This window comes from Numida meleagris, chromosome 1, assembly GCF_002078875.1.
Source record: "Numida meleagris isolate 19003 breed g44 Domestic line chromosome 1, NumMel1.0, whole genome shotgun sequence".
NCBI lineage: Eukaryota > Metazoa > Chordata > Aves > Galliformes > Numididae > Numida > Numida meleagris.
This window is the reverse complement of record NC_034409.1, coordinates 70,204,112-70,222,765: the sequence shown is the minus strand read 5'-3', so window position 1 is coordinate 70,222,765 and position 18,654 is coordinate 70,204,112. Positions and strand designations below refer to the sequence as shown.

At 40.1% G+C, this 18,654-nt stretch overlaps 1 long non-coding RNA gene across 1 annotated transcript in view; it reads right to left on the bottom strand.

Moving 5' to 3' along the window:
- LOC110396913 overlaps positions 1-146 on the bottom strand; it is a 44,055-nt gene extending 43,909 nt beyond the window's left edge. The window contains exon 1 of the long non-coding RNA XR_002437362.1: positions 52-146. This is a non-coding gene — a long non-coding RNA (uncharacterized LOC110396913). The remainder of the gene's footprint in view (positions 1-51) is intronic.

Sequence of the window (18,654 nt, the reverse complement as noted above, 5' to 3'; positions counted from 1 at the left end):
TCCCACCTCTCTCACTTCATTAAAAAAACATCACTCAGTTCTCCATCTCACCTGAAAACGTGTGGCTCATCCACATTTCCTAAGTGTATGGGAACTGCTGAGTCACAGCTGGAACCACTGATTGAGCACCTGGAGAAAAGACCCAGTCAGCCCTGGAAGCACAGGTGAAGGCAATTCATTATGGGGCCAGAAGGGGTGGAGCCTGGCTCCACCTCTTTTAGACCTCATTTAAGGGCTGACTGCCACTGAGAAAAGATCTCTTGCTAGAGATTCCTTTTTTGTGGAGTTTTTCTGCAAGCCTAGAGTTTCAGAGATGAGTGAGAAGTCTTCTTTTTGTAACATCTTCTCATTGCACTGATTCTTCTGCCATTAAACTAAGAAATATGTTGAACTGGAGCTAATCCCTCACCATACAAAGAATCATCTTTTAAATAGAAGGGAGAGAGACTCATTAATTAAAAAAGAAAACAGCCTCTCCTATACTGCATGAGCATTGGAGGTACTTGAAGTTTTATAATCATCTTCTTTTGGCTAGCTCAGGAAGTAAACACAAACAAAGGTAATCTTCCATCCTACAAAATGCAGTATGCAAACAGAGGTACACAGCATTGATATGAAAAGTATTAGGGAAGACAAGGAGATGAGTTCAGTTCTTCTTGATCGTTTTCAGATGGCAGTGTGGACACAACATGAAGAATGGCATACATTGAAAGGAAATTGCAACAGTAAGGAAGCTAGGAGAGTTAACAGAAACTGCAGACAGGATTTGCTAATTAGCCATCAGGGGCAGCAAAGAAAAGTGGAGAGAAAGCATGCTGCCTGTGCAGCAGTGGCAAGCTGTCACCACTGTCTCTTCAGGACTCACTCCCCCAAACATATTTTCTTCCAATCCTCTCCATAGGAAGGCAGAGTCCTCAGGGATCAGCTGAACAAGAGCAGTAAAGCATGAAGCCCAGCAGCAAGGCAGGCTTGGCACCAAAGCACTGACAGCTCAGAGACTATGTGTCTAGGTGAGCTTGCAATGCTTTTGCATTCCAGGCTGGAGACAAGCAAGATTTTGTGCTAGCTCCATAGTCATTGTCCTTCGGTCTAGACAGACTGAGAGCTGGCAGTGCTTCACTTTCACTGAGGCTCTGCCGTGCAGATTTTGTCTGAACTTGAGCTGGATGTGCAGGAGAAACCACAAATCAGATGTCTTCTGTTTATTAAACTGTATATAAAATTATTATGTCACATGGGTGCCATCTGTGTTAGTAGCAGTGGGTATTAAAAGCAAACAGTGGAAGGCTGAACTTCATATTGCTCCATAATGACAGTTTGTGCTAAATGAGGCTCCATGGTAAAGGTGTTACTGGAAAAAGGAATTGGAAATCTGGTGCTAAGGCTGTTGGTGAAGTTTTACTGAAGTACGAATTAAAAATAGGGAAATGAAATTTTGATTTGAGAAATACTTAAAACACTTCTTCATCTGTATTTTCCACTTAACCTATACCTGTGATGAAGAGCACCCCTGTAAAATGTGCTCTCAGACAGTTTTCTATAATCATTTAAGTCTGTTAATGCTCTCTTTTTCTGAAAGCAAAATAGAACTGTTAGTACAGATGTTACAGTATTGTGCTAATTCATGAGAAGCAGAGAGATAAGCCAGCTAGAAACAAAAGGAAAAGTCAGTTCTGTTTCATTGTGTACAGAGAAGGAAGTACAGTACAAGGAATTAATGAACAGGAGAAATAGGAAAGGTGAGAAGGCAAGAGAGGGAGAGGGGTCTCTCCCCTACTCTTAAATGGCTATGAACTCCTTCCTTCTGTGCAAAAACACTGCTTCACAGAAAAGAGCCCATAGTCTGGGGGCGTGTAACCACAGGACACAAGCACACGTTGTCACTGTCATCATCTACAACCACATGGATGCAGCGTTTGTGTCTCTGGCCTGTCCAGGGCCATGGCACTGCAGCTGCTCATTGCAGATCCCAAGCTCTGAGCCCAGAGCTTTCTGGAACACCTGCTCCTCAACCTGCATTTTCACAGCTCTCTGCATCGCCACACAGTCCCTTTTAAAAATAGAGCTTCAGCATAATAAAGTAGATAGCCACTGCCACTTTTACTCCTGCAAGAAGGGAAAACCATTCCTTGCATGCCAAAATGCACTGGATCTCCCCTGAAGAAAGATGGTTTAAATAAGCAGAAAGGCTGAAGTACCAAAAAACACTCACTGGATAGCATGAGTAATCCTGAAACGCAGAGGTTTGCAGCAATCAAACTGGAATTGAATTTGGCATTGACAGATCCTAAATCTGTCATAGGAGTAACTGAAGAATGCAGAAGTGAGGAAAATGAGTTTTGGCACTTATTATTCTTAACTTGGACATGTTTTAAATTTGAAATGGAAATTATTATAAAGAGAATGGGTAACATATGTTTTCAGTAAGAGCAGGGAGAAATTGCATTAGCATTAACACAATAAGTTGAAATTGCAGATATGCTTTAAAACTTACACAAAACTACCTGGTCAGAGCATCCTTTTTCAGAATTTACCTCCCTGACCTTTTGCTTTGAGCAAAATAATCATTTTTATAAATCACGAACACTTGCACTGCCTCCTTGAAGTAAGAGTTTTTCAAATTCAGTCTTGGGTGGGTGGCAGCAGGAGAGAAGAGTCCATCTATGTTTTTAATGAAAGTTAGCATTTCTCTTGTTGTTTCATTCTTAGTGACAGAACTGGAGCACAAATGTCTGCGGGGAGCCCCCGTAACAGCAGAAATTGTTCATCATCAGGTAGTGAATCCTGGTGGCAGCCACACCACTTTCTTGTCCTTTCTTACCAGATGCCCAGACTGGACAACAGGCAAGCCAGGGCTGTGCTGCACATCAGAAGGCTAAACAGAATATAAAAACACCCTCAGATGACTCAGCTAGGTTATTCCCTGACCTTGATCTGGCAGTACCTTTGCAAGATGTTTCTCTCACATGCCAAGGTCAGAAAAGCAAGCAGATATCTCTCCTTTTTAAAAGTATGCTGGTTTAGAAGATGAATGTACTCCTGCTTGGCAGAGCTTAGTCTTTAAAAAGGCAGCCTTAGGTATTCACTTGCACAATCTGCACAACTACATGTGCTAGATCTCTATTGTGGGTGCCTGGTGCCCCTCACATCCACAATGAATCATGAATCAGAAAGTCAGAGAATAGTTTGAGTTGGAAGGGAACATTAAAAGCCATCTAGTCCAACTCCCCTGCAGTGAAGAGGGACATCCACATCTAGATCAAGTTGTCCAGAGCCTGGTCCAGACTGACCTTGAATGTCTCCAGGGTGGAGCATCCACCACCTCTCCAGGCAACCTGTTCCAGTGCTTCCCTATCATTATCATCAAAAAACGTTTTCCCTTTAGCCAATCTAAATCTCCCCTCTTTTAGTTTGAAACCACTTCCTCTTGTCCTGTCACAACAGACCCTGATAAAGAGTCTGTCCCTTTCTTTCTTATAGCCCCACTTTAGTTACTGAAAAGCCACTATGAACTCTCCCCAGAGCCTTCTCTTCTCCAGGCTGAACAACCCCAGCTCTCTCCACCATGTTAACAGCAAAGTCAGGTGTGGTGGCTTCACACATCAAAATGCTCTCCCCTCCCACAATAATGTCATGTTCTATCAATCACAGATACTCAAAGGAGTTTGAAAGTACAGTCTTACTAAAGTGGGATTCCAAGACTTAATGGAAAACTTAATGGAAAACTTCGGCTACTAAGATAAAATAAGCATATCCTTTAATATTAGATGTTCTGAGAGAGATCACTTAAGCCAGAGTAATGCTGTGGCAGACAGCAGAAACCATACTGCAGTCTACAACTGAAGGCACTGAGAAGATGCCTACTGGGTTGATGTAATGAAGCTTGTGCAGAAGAAAAAGTTGGATTTTACTTTAAACACCGTTACAACATCTTCCTCTAAGGGGGAAAAAAAAATTAGCAAACATTTGTATCCTCTATTTGATAGCAATACATTCAGCCCACACACCCTCCCTGAAGGCCAACAGGCTGTGAAAATCCATTTTCAGCTGTACAGACACTTGTCAGATTGCAGCTAGTCTGATCACACAAGTGCTCAAACACGCCCAAGCGGAGAATTGGAGCACGCTTGTTTCTGCCAGCACTGCACCACATTTAAGAATCTACATGCAGGGAGGGAGGGCTTGGGAATCATCTCCTGCATCCATCCCTCTGGAGATGGAGCCTGGAGCTTCCGTCCAGAAAAAGGAGTCAGAGAACAGCTGTCACACACCTCCTGTAAGACAGTGCAGTATTTACACTGCCTTTGTGCAAGTCTGTGTGAGGCTGGGCTGACCAGCATCCCAGGAATTTAAATCCAACAGGGCAATAAGATTTAAAAGATATCATGCGCCCAGCACTGGAGACAACCCACATTTTTTCCTGAGCTGTCAGGTGTAGTGTCTAAGTCCCCTAAATAGGCTAAGTGTCCAAGGGCTACACCAAGGTACCAGTACTCTGAGTATGAATTCACCCTTTTTACCCATGTAGGGTGAGATTCAGTTACCAAATCATCTTGCATCATTGTAGGTGCAAAGAGGTGTCCCACCCAATCTGTAGATGCTCTCATTTCAGAAAGACACGTGCATTCCTTGAATCCTGTCATCTTGGTAATATTTGCCATCTGGGTTCAACCGCCTCAGAATTCTGAAAACGTTTCCGGTGGCACCAGGACCCTAGACAAGAGCAATAACATCCTACCTTATGAGGACTACCCGTTATCACTTGCATAGCTTGTGGCAGGACTAATTCTTGGAAGACAACCTTTTCCCTTCATTTTTAACTAAGTGCATGCCTTGGTACCATTCATGGTTTAGCAAGAACCACTTCCACGCTCAGGAATAATAAATGCCAGCAAGACATTGATCTTTCCCAGATAAGTTTATGTAAATATGCAGTGTATACCTTTTGAAATCTAGAGGCTATTCTCTCCCAAACAAAGAGTAACTGCCATGAATGCAAATATAACAACAGAAGTAGTTTTAATAGGAGGCAGTTAGGAAAATTCACAATAAGCCTTTTGGACCAACACTTTCAAAGCAGAAGATGCATATAATAGCATCAGTAATCAGTAATTGTTATTCAACATGCTCTGCCTGATTTCTGGCTTTGCAATGATCATAACCAGACTGAATTTCACCTGCTACATTCATAATACCAATACATGCAGTAAAGTTTGGATGTCCTATTCTTCTTGCCAGGGGTTGAACATCTTCTTCAACAGACTAAAAGAAATCTGAGGTTTCATAATCTTTACAGATGAATCTCAAGAAATTTCCTTCACATCCTCCGAAGCCTCATATGCAATTTCAAAGCAATTCTAATTGCTCCAAATTCGTTGCATCAGACCACAGGAAAAAGGTGTCATGAAGAGTATGCTGATACTTTAAAGCTCACATGGAAAAGAACAGCAGTTTAAGATTCTCTGCAGCATAAGAGAGAAATATGTGATCCTTTTGAGGAGTTTTACACTCTCAGAAGTTAGAACAAATGCTCTCCGTCCTATTCTGGGATCCATTAATTGAAAGGATTTTGCAGAGATTGTCTACTTACAAACACTACTCTAATGACAAAACTTAAATACTAGAGATATTATGAATGATTCAAAGACCCTTACAGGAAAACAAACAAACAAAACAATATTCATGGTTTCACCTAATTCTGTTAATTTTCAAAAACTATCAGAGGTCTACATGTTGTTTATCTCATAGTTTTTCAGAAGGGTTAGACAGAGTTGATGATTAATTTTAGCAAAATAATATCAGATGGCTAAGTGTTGATAGATGTGCAGAGTACCAGGAAAGAGGGATGGAGGAGCATTTGTGTTGTCATGGAAGGAACAAAATTACTTCAGTAGTCTTTCTCCATTTATAATTCCTACAATTATCTCATCAGGAGAATAACATCCAGAATGTCTTGGTCAATGACTCTTCTGTTCAGCTGCAGCTTTCTCAGACATTTTATCACCTAACATTTTCCAGAAGTATTTTGTCCTAAGGTACCCCATCCGCAGACACGAAAGGTCACCAATTTACCAGCTCAGTGCAGCTCCAGCTACAGCACTTAGATTGGTGACTTTATTCACAAACAAGCAGTATTTTATTTGGTATGAAATTAATCTGTTGGAGGTTTGAGCACTAACACTTAGGATATTATTACAGAGCTAAGCACCACTCAACAAGCTCTTCTGTTCCCCATAACCCCACTCAGTGTCATCAGCCCAAGAATGAGAGGCTGAGGCCAAGTAGCTGAACACTAAAATGTCTCTCCCTGCAGAGCACTTTGCAGAGGGACTGGCAGCAGCAAAGCACAGCAACACCTTTCCCAGAACATGCAAGAAACTGGCAACAGTAGCTTCACAGCCTCAAGCTTACAGCAACTTGCATGTATTGCCAGGTGGGCAAGCAACACCAAAGGGCAGACAGGAATCCAAGATTTGTGGTCCCGAACCTTGTTTCTGAAGCCATCAAGGACAGTCATGTTTTATGAAAGGCAACAAAATGTCTTACTTTCAGAATTAGAGCTTCCCTATGGTAGGGTCTGGATAGAACTCAACATTACCACCTTGGCTCCTACAGAAGTGGCTAGCTAGTAACATCTCCCACCTGAACTGAGCACTCCTGTCCAGCCAGGGTGGTCTTTTAGTATCTATCTGGTGAAACTGGAGAAAATTCTTTTCTTCCTAGATTACACAATTACTCTGTGAAAGTGAAGCAGCACTGGGGTTTTCTCCCAGCTCCAACCCAAAGAAAAGTGTCTCTCCCAAGGGTCACAGACAAGCTTAATCTAGCTCCTCACATTCTCACTCTTCACAATCGCTACAGCTCTGCAATAGCTATTTATCATTTCTTTAGGTATCTCAGTAGAGACTCGCTCTTCCTTCTTTGTAGAAATCTTGGCAGCAAAATCAGCCTTTGTGATCGTGTTCTTTACTGTGAGACTTAGATGCGGAATTCCCTTCCCTTTCTGCTGTCCCAGCTCTCCAGGCAGTGGCAGTTCCTGCAGCTCATTACAGCCATTAGACAAATGGGTGAACTTTTCATGCAGAAATTTTTCTTTTCTAGCAGAAATTGAGTAGTCTTCTACCCAAGTGGGCTGAACGTACTTAATTTCTTTTTAAAGACAAACATTTCAATATAGCCTTTGTAAAATAGAGAGTAAGAAATCAACAGATAACATAATAAGCCATATAGACATGTTTTCCAGAATCAAATGGGTGAAAGGAAGATGACAAGGAGGAAGCTATGAGATTATCCCTGGACACAATATTTATCAGTGTACCAGCACTCCTAAAACAAGCATTGAAATTAGGGAGGCTGGGAACAGGTTATCGTAGGATGCAGAGTTTTAGCGCATGGCTCAAAGCCTCTGCTTCTGGAATCATAGGAGTACACTGAAATTCAAACATCTAATAAACAAATCAATAATCCAGCCCTGGTTGCTGGAAGAACACACATGAAAATATACAACAAGAAGGCACAAAACCAAAGTGTAGAGCTCAAGAGGAAAAACTCAATACATTCTATTTCCCAAACAAGGCTTTCTAGCCAATAAGAGCATATCAGCATCATACAGCTGGATTTTGTTCTGAGAACTGCAGTGTAATGCAATTAACATTAATTTGGAGAGCTGTAAGGAAATGATTCACCATGATCATGCATAAGAGATGCAGGCAGTCCAGTCACAAGTATGAGATACATGGTAGCGTATCTAAATTGAATTAGGTTTTAAGGTTAGTTGACTTGAAGTTAGCATCAATGTGAAGTGTCAAAGGCATTTAGGAGTGTTCATTCACATTAAATGAATGTGATAGAAGATCAGCTGGATGAAATTACTTTGTACTCAAGGACTGAAAACAGAAAGCAAGTGGGAAGGCCATGCGGGTCCAGGTGCTGCCAGGCTGTGGGATTCAGATACATGCAGAAGCTAGCAGCTGTCAGTAAGGAGGATCAAGAAGACAAATGGTGCAATTCATTTACCTAACATGAGCACCAGTGTTAGGGAAAACATCACCTCTTAGATTTTTAGCTTAATATGGTTGTTTATGTATTATCATTTCTCCAGAATTCTTTGGATCAAATGGACAGGTCTCAAGAACATGGTGTCTTTGGGCAAGTCTCTCAACACCAAGCAGAGAAAAAGAAGTATACTCTGAAGTCACTACAGGCCCTTTCCCCTGGCAATATATGCAAAGCTTACTGCAAAGGCACTAGTTGAAATCTTGGCCCATTATATTAGATGACAACCGGTTTTCTCTTTTGAAGATATATTCATATAAAATGTGTCTGGTCATAAAAATCTTTTCACCCATCCCCCCACCCTCAATTTTCTTGTTTTTATGTGTTCTATATTTGAGAAGATCACTTCCCTCAGTTACTAATCTATCTCATACCATGTTTTTTTCAGGCAAAACAAGCCATCGTATGCTTTGATCACATGGATGGGATACCAACAGCACATCGCTTGATAGTGCAAAAACAAAGTTGCTTACAAATAAGTGTGTGGCATCCTCCCCCTAGAAGGACATAAACCAAAGTTCCCAAGAAAATCAGACTGGAATCAAGAATGGTCCGTATTCTAGGCCCTGCTATATTAAGCCTGGATTAAATTCAAAATTAATATCTAGGCCTGCTTTACAGGCCTAATACCTGAGAAAACCTCAAATCTTTTCAATAGGAAGGTTAAATTGAATCACTACTTTTTCTATTAAAAAGAAGGCAAACAACAACTTAAAAAACAATTATGTTCTAGCTTTGGCTTCCAGAGAAATATCTGACTTCAAAAATGTAACTGTAATTATTTCCATGTCTTTCCAGCCACTCTGCTATGAAACTTTTAGCCTTCATGATTTCCCAAGTTTATGCTTTGTTCCTTATGAAAAGGCATGGAGTGCCAGCCATCAGATAAAACATGCAGGGTTAATCTCTTGACTACAGCAACCCATGAGAAACCAAATGCTGAAATTAGGTAGGTGCATAAATGAAAGAAAAAAAAAAAAACAAATAGGTTATATTCAACAGATCCATATAAAGGCTTTCAGAAACAGCCAACATTTCTAAATCCTGATCTTACAGTACAGTGTCCTGGTCTGGGCTCCCCTGTTCAAGAAAGACAGGGAACTTCTTGAGCGAGGCCAGCAGATAGACACAAAGACGGTTAGGGGGCCTGGAGTATCTCCCGTACAAGAAAAGGCTGAGAGCCCTGGGACTGTTCAGCCTGGAGAAGGGAAGACTGAGGGGGGAATCTTATCAACACTTATAAATCTATAAGGAGTGAGTAGCAAGCGGATGGGGTCGTGCCCAGCAACAGGATAATGGGCAATGGGAACAAATTGGAACATAGGAAGTTCCATATAAACATGAGGAAAAGCTTTACTGTGAGGGTAATGGAGCACTGGAATAGGCTGCCCAGTGAGGCTGTGGAGTCTCCTTCTCTGGAGATATTCAGAATCCACTTGGACACTCCCCTGTGCAACCTCCTGTAGGGAACCTGCTTTAGCAGAGGGTTGGACTCTATGATCGCCAGAGGTCCCTTCCAACCCTTATGATCCTGTGATTACTAAACAAAAATAAAAATCCCATTGGTGCGGGCATGGTGACAAGGGTATTGTTTTTCAAATGAAGCATTAAAATCAAGATCCCATGTTGGCTAAAGATCCCTTGGCAATCTTTCTAAAATGAGACTGTCCAGCTTTCTGCTTTGCCTACAGTTTGACTGGTTCCTCCCTCTAGTGCCCACCTGGAATCACTTAATGAGATTGCAATTTGCATAGGATTGCATCTTTGCTTCCTGTCCTTAATGTCATGTAGCATTACAGCAAGTTGGCACAGGTCACATCTGCTCAATGCAAGGTGTTTAAGTGTAATACATGCACGCTTCAGGATCTTCAGAGCCTTTAGAAGAAACATTCTGAAAATCACCATTACATTAAAAATGTAAACAGCAGATCCAGGTTCATTTCAGCAATAAACAAAAAGGATCCATTTGTTGTACTGGTTTGACACTGAATAACTCATTTTTCAAACAGTATCTAAATTTATGCCTGTTGATTTAAGTACAGTTATTTGGTACAAACTGGATAGTTCAACAGCCAGCTAAATGATCTGCACACAGAGTTGCTTAGAGATGCAGAATTCACAAAGGGAAATTGTATGGACAACATTGATACTTCTTTGAATATATGAAGGTACTGCCCTAAAGCTCTAGAGACAGAGCCACAGCCAGTTTTAGTGCATCAGCTCAAAAAAAAAAAAAAAAAAAAAGCCATGACTTTTTGCTTTGTTCTCACAACCTAGTATCCATATTAATTTTTTCCAATTTAAAAGCACAAGTCATAAAATAAAGATAAGGTTTTGAAATGCAATGCTTTCTGTTTGAAATATCCTAATAATACATGCATAAGGAGTTCCCCCTTCCATGTTCTTTTTCTTAAAATTCAGTAAGAAATCTTCAAAAGCTTGAAAAACTCTGCTATCCTTTGTTCTGCTCTTACTCCAGAATGTATGTTTCACCAGTCTTATTCATTCTGCTCCTGAATTGTTTGGGACAGTTTCTTCCATCAGAATTGATAGTATTTCATTGTCTTTCCTGAAGATCTGTTACTTTATGAAACAGAAAATTTAGCCATTCATAAGGGCAGAATTAGAAAAAAATATATATCAAAAGTGCCCTTAAATCCAAATCCTAGTGAGTCATATTTGAACAATAAAACACTGTAAGAAGGTAATTATCTTTCCTTGCCATCATGAATTTCCGTGTTATCCTATAAAATAACTCTACAACAGAACCATTGTGGTGAGCAAGTCAGCAACTGTGACAATAGCACTGGGTGGAATTATTTAGATACATGAAAATGCGGCTTATCAGAACAGCACAGACAGATGCAGCCACACCAGCTAGAAGAAGCTCAATGCTGTAAGACGTTAAACATCTTGAGCACCCCTTACAAGCCAGAAATCAATAACGCTCTATGCCTCCATCACTTAGCTAGGATCTACACTCTTAATTATTCACCAGGTGAGGTGTGACCAGACAGCTGTGCATACTCAGCCCAGACTGCAACCTGGGCAGCCACTGTAATACAGTAACTGAGGCAGCTCCAGCTCTCTCACACATAAGAACTGTCAGCAGGAATGTAGAAGGGTGTTCTACACCCTTCTACAGTTCAATACTGCTGAAAACAAGGGTTCAAGCATTTAAGTAAGTAATGGGAGCTGCAAAGTGTTAGGTTCACAAAAACAATAAAATTAAAGGGTTTTTTTTTGTAATAGTTGTGCAAAGAGAGCACCAATAGCATATCTACTGAAAAGTTTATTGAGGGGAATTATCACTGTAAAGTGATTGGTAGGAGAAAAAAGTCATTAAAAGGATGCTAGAAACGTAAATGCTATTTAATTTAAACAAAGTCTGGGGAGTGCTCTGTGCTCCATTAAGAATTAGCTGCAGACTTCCTCCTACCAAACAACCAGCTTAACAGGAATGAGTCTGTACGTAAATCCAGTCTCTGAAGAATAGTTTTATACCAGAAAGAACAGAATTCTTTTCACTTTTCTTTCCTTTTGAAGAATAAGCCAGATAACAAGCATATTGAAAAACATTGCAAAGCTGGGCAACACAAAACTCCAAGTGCCCCTTCAAATGATGCACTGCCCTCCATGAGGGTCATTTCTACTCAGAGATCTCTGATCAATGTTTCAGACACTGTTGTCCATCCTGAGCTCACTAAAATGTCATCCTTTGACTCTACGGATGCAATTTAAAACTTAACTGAGCTCTGAAAATAACCTTTCATCTTTAATGACGTTTTATAATCTCCCTGCAAAATACTAGTAATTCATAAGCCCTTCTGAGGTAATGGTGTTTACTTAAATCCATAAGCTTGACGTATTGAAGTGCTGCAGTTGAGAGGTTGGTGACCAAATCCCTATTCAAATACATTCATTTTTATTTATTGATTTTTCTCTCCACACTTCCTCCCGTCATTTAGAGCCATGGAAAGAAGGAAAATAAAAGCTATTTCTGCCAGCTTTCTGCCCTCTTCTAGCTTTATTCCCCCCTTTCTTCTTTCAGAAAAATCCTCCTATGAAAGATGGCATCAGCCAATCTCCTATGAAAGTGGCAGAAAGCAGCAGCTGCAGTCAAATTCAAACAGCAAGAAATCTGTGATAAAAAGGGTCATACTGTTACTGAGAATTTGCCATACTGATTACACACATCCTTGCATACTGATAATTAAGACACTGATACAGATTTCATGAAAATGTTTGAATCTCTTGGCAGCTGGTGGTCAGCACTGCAGGAGGAATTTGTGTGACAGAGCTGGGAGAAAAGGGACTGGGTCCCAGAGAGGTGCTGGGAGATGGGGTGGCCTACACCCTCATATGGCTCTCTGACATGGGATGCCACCTCTAACTGTCATTGTTTCAAGTGGAAAAAAAAGAAAAAAAGAAAAAAAAAATACTATTTCCTAAGAAGGAAAGTTAGGATAACTGAAATGCTCTGAAACTCAAAGGAAAAACTGGGAGTTATTTCTAGTTACTTTTAGTTTCCCATTTCTAAACATCTAGCACTGTCTATGTGCTCAAGGTTGAAAACTGAATTTATTTCACCCTTTTCTCCTTCACATTTAGATAAGCAGTAGTTATCTAGAAACACACTATCCAGACCAGTTATTTTTTGGTAAAGCAATAGATTACAGAAGGTTACAGAGAGCGTGGAAAGAGTGCATCAGGGTCTCATCATAAGAAACCAAAATAACATTGCACATACAAGCAGAAATGAGCAACAAGGACCTTTGCTATAGTATTGTGCCATCACAGATTAGATCAAAAAATCACAGTGACAGCAGGAAGAGGGAGGAGAAATAGTTTTGAGGTTCTCTCTTCTGTAAAATGACATTCAGTTTAAAACATGAATTCAATAATTTTCTTTTCCACTTTCAAGGTGACAGAGGGCAGTCAGAGGACCCCCACACTTGTGGGTAGGGAGACATGGTGGGATTGGTGTCTACCATCACCACCCACACCTACACTCTGTATTTAATGCAAAGAAATCAGTGCTTGCAGGCTAGGGTGCCCTGGTGGCATTTCAGCTGCTCACTGAGGCCGAATGCGTTTACAGCAGCAGCCTCCTTTCTCTCCCTGGCTGTAAAGGGAGCCGCAGCAGTTAAGAAAAGTACAGATAGGAGGGGTACCTAATGGAGCTGAGGTCCCACACATGGCCTGGAGAGGTTTCCAGGATCTTGGGACTAGTCAACCAGCACCTGGAAGGTGTTTCCCAAACTCTGTGTTGGCAGGAAAGGGAAGCCAAACATCTGAGAAATTAGGATTCCCAACACGTGAGCCATTTCATCAAAACATCATTCCCTTCACAGAAAATCAGGAAATTGTGACTCAAATTGTTTCTGGAACTGTGTTTTTGCACTAGCATCCTCAAAGAGTTATTGATATCCTTCAGGATCAGTAATCACCCTCAGGATTTCCTTTGTCCATGAGCTGCTACGAGCTCTGGGAAGCTGCACTGCAAAAAAGTTCAGTTATTTAGATTCTGGGGACATGATCACCAGCCCTGACCTTAATCAACAGAGATCACTTCACTGGAAAAGACTAGGCCGCTCCACTTCAAGCATTTCTTCTTTAAATAGATAAACTCTGCAATTTTTTTCTAAAATTTTCCAACAGAATATATCAAGTTAGGTCTGGGAGATTTAAATACAAAAAGCAAACACCTGCAGCTCAAAATAAGGGAGATGTTCCTTGCAGGATTTTCCACTCCTGTCTTTAAGATTCTACATAAAATCTAATCACACTGTGTTGTAATTGCAATATGCACAACATTTATCACTGAAGTTTTCATTAGTTAAAATTCATTCACATCAGTAAAAACACAGATGGCTCCTAAAAAGCATCTTTTTGTATACCAAATGTCCTATCCATCTTCATCACACAATTTGGAGGCACTTAACAAAACTCTTACAAAATCCGGGTTCCTTTGTGGTGCTATACTGAACATTTTAATGTATTTGCTGCCATTAACTGTAGGACTACTGCAAGTGTAATTCAAAGAGTGGGGGTTTTGACATTAGAGGGGTATCTCTGAAAGCTATTACTAAGTTCCATAAATCAGCTCACCAACAACATTTACTGTATCTGTGAGTATATAATGAAGAGTGTGTAGCTTATACATTGCTTTCAAATGGGAAATACTAAGAAATATCATGAGACATCTTTTAAATTTGTAGCTATGGTGCTCTGTATTTGTCAGCTTGCACAATTCTGCATGCTGCTGTGCTTGACAAGATGCTGGTGGGAAATAGGGTTTTTCTCACTTGCCTGGCTGGAAGGACTGCTCTATGGGGCCAATGCAGAAGGTCCTGGGCAAGACAGAAGAACACAAGCTCTTTGACCTTCCTGTTGTGGGCCCCTATGAGCCCTCTGCTTTTCTGCAGACGCCTGGCAATGAATTAAGTATTCAGAACGCCAGCTGCTGGGTGACTGGTTGCAGAGTGATCAGCTACTAATGAAACACTTAAAACATCCATTACTCTTACAGAACTAATGAGAATTAGAGCGGAAAACCGAGACCAAATCATTCACACACCATGTACCAGTAAATTTATACAAATGAGCTGCACGGCTGCAGATTCACCTATCTAGACTGCTCATAGCAGCTGCTTTTGTTAATGGGCGCTTGGGAACCAGGCTGAAGGACTGTCTTAGAATGAGAAATGATGTACAGAATGATTAATCTTTTTTTCTTTACTTGATTACACCACTTGTTCACATAAACAAACATTATTTTTCTTACGTGCATACGTACTCCCATTCTTTCTTCCCATCTATAATACTAATTTCCTCAAGAAGCTCTAGCTAGAAAACATTAGACTACCATCCATCAAATTTCTCAAAGAGATACTGACCAGCCAAAATTATTCCTGCTATTCTAATTAGCAACAGACTAATACGTGTCAGCCTGAAATTGCCAATTCTACAAAGCACGAATGGCCAAAATTGACATTAGGTAGATTGTCACCATATCTTGTGGCACACCAGTGACAGTCAGGATGCCATCTGCCCCCCAGGACTCAATGTTTAATAGGACCAAAGGAGCAGGAGACCAGACCTGAGAAGTGGATTTCCTTTTCCACCAAAAAGAAGCTCTTCACCTTTGTAGCTTGTAAGAAAGAACATCTTTTTTTTAATTGAAAAAAAGAAAACACAGTTATCAATACTTAGTCTGAGGCAAAGTACCTCAGTGAAATTTCACACCGCAAATAAAGGGACAGAGGAGAATTTAGTTAATGAACTTGTTACTGAAAATGCGATACCAGTACCATTCCCCCTCCTCTTCTGTTTTTCCATTAAGTATAACAGAAAAGCTTGTGGACTAGGTATTCTAATGCAAATGGCAGCTTATGAATATAATATAATCTACAGAACACACTGCAAGCAGTAAATCTCTTTAAAAAAATATCCCTTTGTCTGCTTGACAAATTGTCTCTACCATTTGCACTAACATGCTAAATATGAGGCTGCTAAACACAGCATGTAGCTCATAGAGCACTGAGACTTAATCTTTTGGTCTGCTTTAAGAGGATGTAACCTCACAGATTTCAAAGGAATTTTTCCAGGTTATCTTCTGTCTTATATCTTTGCATCAAAATTAAATAGTAAATTGGTTCTAAAAAAGAAAGTCATTCAAAAGCAAACCTGTGTTAAGATAGACAAAGACACAGCTGTCAGCCTACTTAGATTATCACACAGACAAGGAAATCCCACTGCACCACCAAAGCCTGTAAAAGTTTGACCAAAACTGCCCTGAATGGCACTCGCAGCTCCCAAATTCTCAGACTAGTGAAGAAACCTAAGCACATGCTACACTGACTTCTGTTCAACTGCTGAAGCACTGTAAGGTTAGCATGTGCCAGGCCATAACAGTATGTTGTCCATGATCAAGATTAAATACTCACCAAAATAATTAGTGAAGAGATTTAGCCTTTCCTCCATTTCACGTACTGCCCAAGAAACAATCATAAAGCATTTAGAAATGTATTTTTTATGCAAAGAAATACAAGATCAGATGTTTCCACATACAGAGCACTCAGGAGGTATCACCACTGCTACGGCATGGCATGTTCTCTGTTGGTGATTCATCATTCATGCTGTAAGCCTGATTACTTGAGTCACTGGGCAGTAGTTCTCCCCTGAGAGGTTTCCAAATGGCTGATTAGCATTTCTAGAAGAAATATTTGGGTAAAATATTCTGTTGCGTAGATATCTGCTTATAAGTCTTTTCTGTAGAAAAACAAGTGCTTTCTACAAACAGTAGACATTAAAAAAAAAAGAAGATAAGAAAATAGTTTCAAATCTTGCAAGTCAGTGCGTCATCTTGCTTTAACTTCAAGTAATAATGATAATCTACTAATAACAACACTATGATCAGAAAATTTAAGAATCACAGAAATTGAAATAGTAGTTGTGCAACAACGTGAATCAAAAATTGAAACAGGATGCACTGCAAAAAAAAAATTGTCGTTCTATGGAAAAATTTAGCATATTATTTTATGCCTACAATAATAATAATAAAATCCTCTATATTTTTCCTTGTTTTCTTTTTCCCCTGTGAGTCCAAAAAATTATCTCCCTAGTTTGAACATTAATTTCATCCAAAGGGATGTTGTGTTCTAACCAAAGACGATAAAAAGGATTAAGGCACTCCGGGCTTTATGAAGTCAGAGAAGAAAATCATTAAAGATTAAATTCTGCCAGCAATCCATCATGCTGCCTTGCAGGCAATTTGAATTAAGGTATCAGACTTTGGGAATATGTCTTTCTACCCAACTCACACAGTATCAACTCCAGCTGCTGATTAGAACCTATCCAGGATCCATTCTGTCTCTAGTCCCAGGGAATCCACTGTCTCAAGTACCAGGGCACAACCTTGAAGAGCCACCTTCCCTGGTGAGGCTTAAGCCAGTGCATGACCTTCAACACAATCCCCTGACTGCAAAAGGAACCAAGTGCCTTGACACTTTAGGAAACACCTCCTAGTTGTGTTGGGAGTGATACTGTGTAAAACGCCACAACTTTGGGTGTCTCAGTCTTCAGATGGCTCACTGCAAAGTGCAACTGACTACATGCTGTTCAAGACAGTATCTAAATTAATTTTAAAAAAAAGCAAGCTGAAGAGACATAATATCAGAAACCCAGCCAAAAATGCTGCAAAAAAAAAGCAGAATGTGTAATTTGCCTCAGTTCAGAAGGAATAAATAACAGAGCTGGGAATTGAAAACAGAAAGCAGATCTTCTAGCCTTAACTTTGAAAATATCTGTCTTCAGCACTACCTTTCCCAAGTGAGATTTGATGGAAAAGCAGCTGTTTGATTTGTTCTTCCTCTGAAAGAAAATCTCTGTAAACAAGATGATCAAGGGAGGCAGAACCTAATCAGGAGTGGGGAGTGTCTGGGAGGGCCATCCATCAGTCCTGCTGCTCTAGGAGCTCATGAAGGACTCAAGGGAAGGCACTTGCTCCCCAGTCCGTGAGTCTGTCTCAAAGGTTAGCTTATCCAGTAGCTGTGGTAATTGGATGAAGTGTATTCCCAGGGGGGCTGGGAAGGGGTGTTGAAGCGTGGGTGGCAGGGTACAATTTAGCTTCAGTAATAACAGATGTAGCTGAGCTTCAAAAGCCATGCTAATCTTCACAGAAAAGATGAAAAAGCTTTGAAGAAAAAACAACTTTAAGTTAAAAAAAAAAGGAGGATGTCCAAGATCAGTTTAGGACAACCTGATCTTTTATGAGACTAGCACCATCCTGTTGTTTATAACATTAAAGAGGATAGCCTCATGACAACAAAGTCCTTAGCTCCTTTTATGTTTCAGCAGAATTGCAAATTCAGTAATGTTATGATCTTACTATAACAAAACTGCATCTGCAAGTTTTTTTGTTTGGGTTTTTTTGTTTTGTTTTGTTTTTGTTTTTTACACAACTAGTCAAGAGCCTGGAATAAATTGAGGCGTAGTCTGGCTCCATTTGCACTGAAAACACCGTATAACACATACCCTTTCATATGCAACTACCTACTATAACTCTGTCAAGCAGTCTGTACAGCCGCAATGCAATTAAGAACAAGTCTGGATTCTGAAGCTTCTGGTCCTTCCACAGGAGCCTGTTTTTTTCCCAGAAGGACCTCACAATCACAATCTATTTCCAAGACATTCTGTTCTTTTTCAATTACTCATTTTTTTCCCTTATATATTTAGGGAATACATATTTGAAAATGTGACTATAGCTGTTTTTCTTTCTCCATTGCTATCTTTCCTGAGATTTTTTGACTTATGCACCTCCTTTTCAGAAATTAGATGAAATTTACAGGCTATTGGTGAGCTGCAGATTTCGATCAAAAAAATCTGAATTCTCTTACTATGCTTCAAATTAACCACAGCAGGACAGAAACACTTCACTACGGAGAGGCAGGAAACAAAAAGAGCAAAGATTTCACTGGCAACAAGACATTACAATATAATACATAAATAGACTCCAAAATTTAGAGATATTAGAGTACTCAGCTTTCAGAAACAGGCAATTTCTTCCCTTATAAAATTTCGGACCTAAAGACCTAA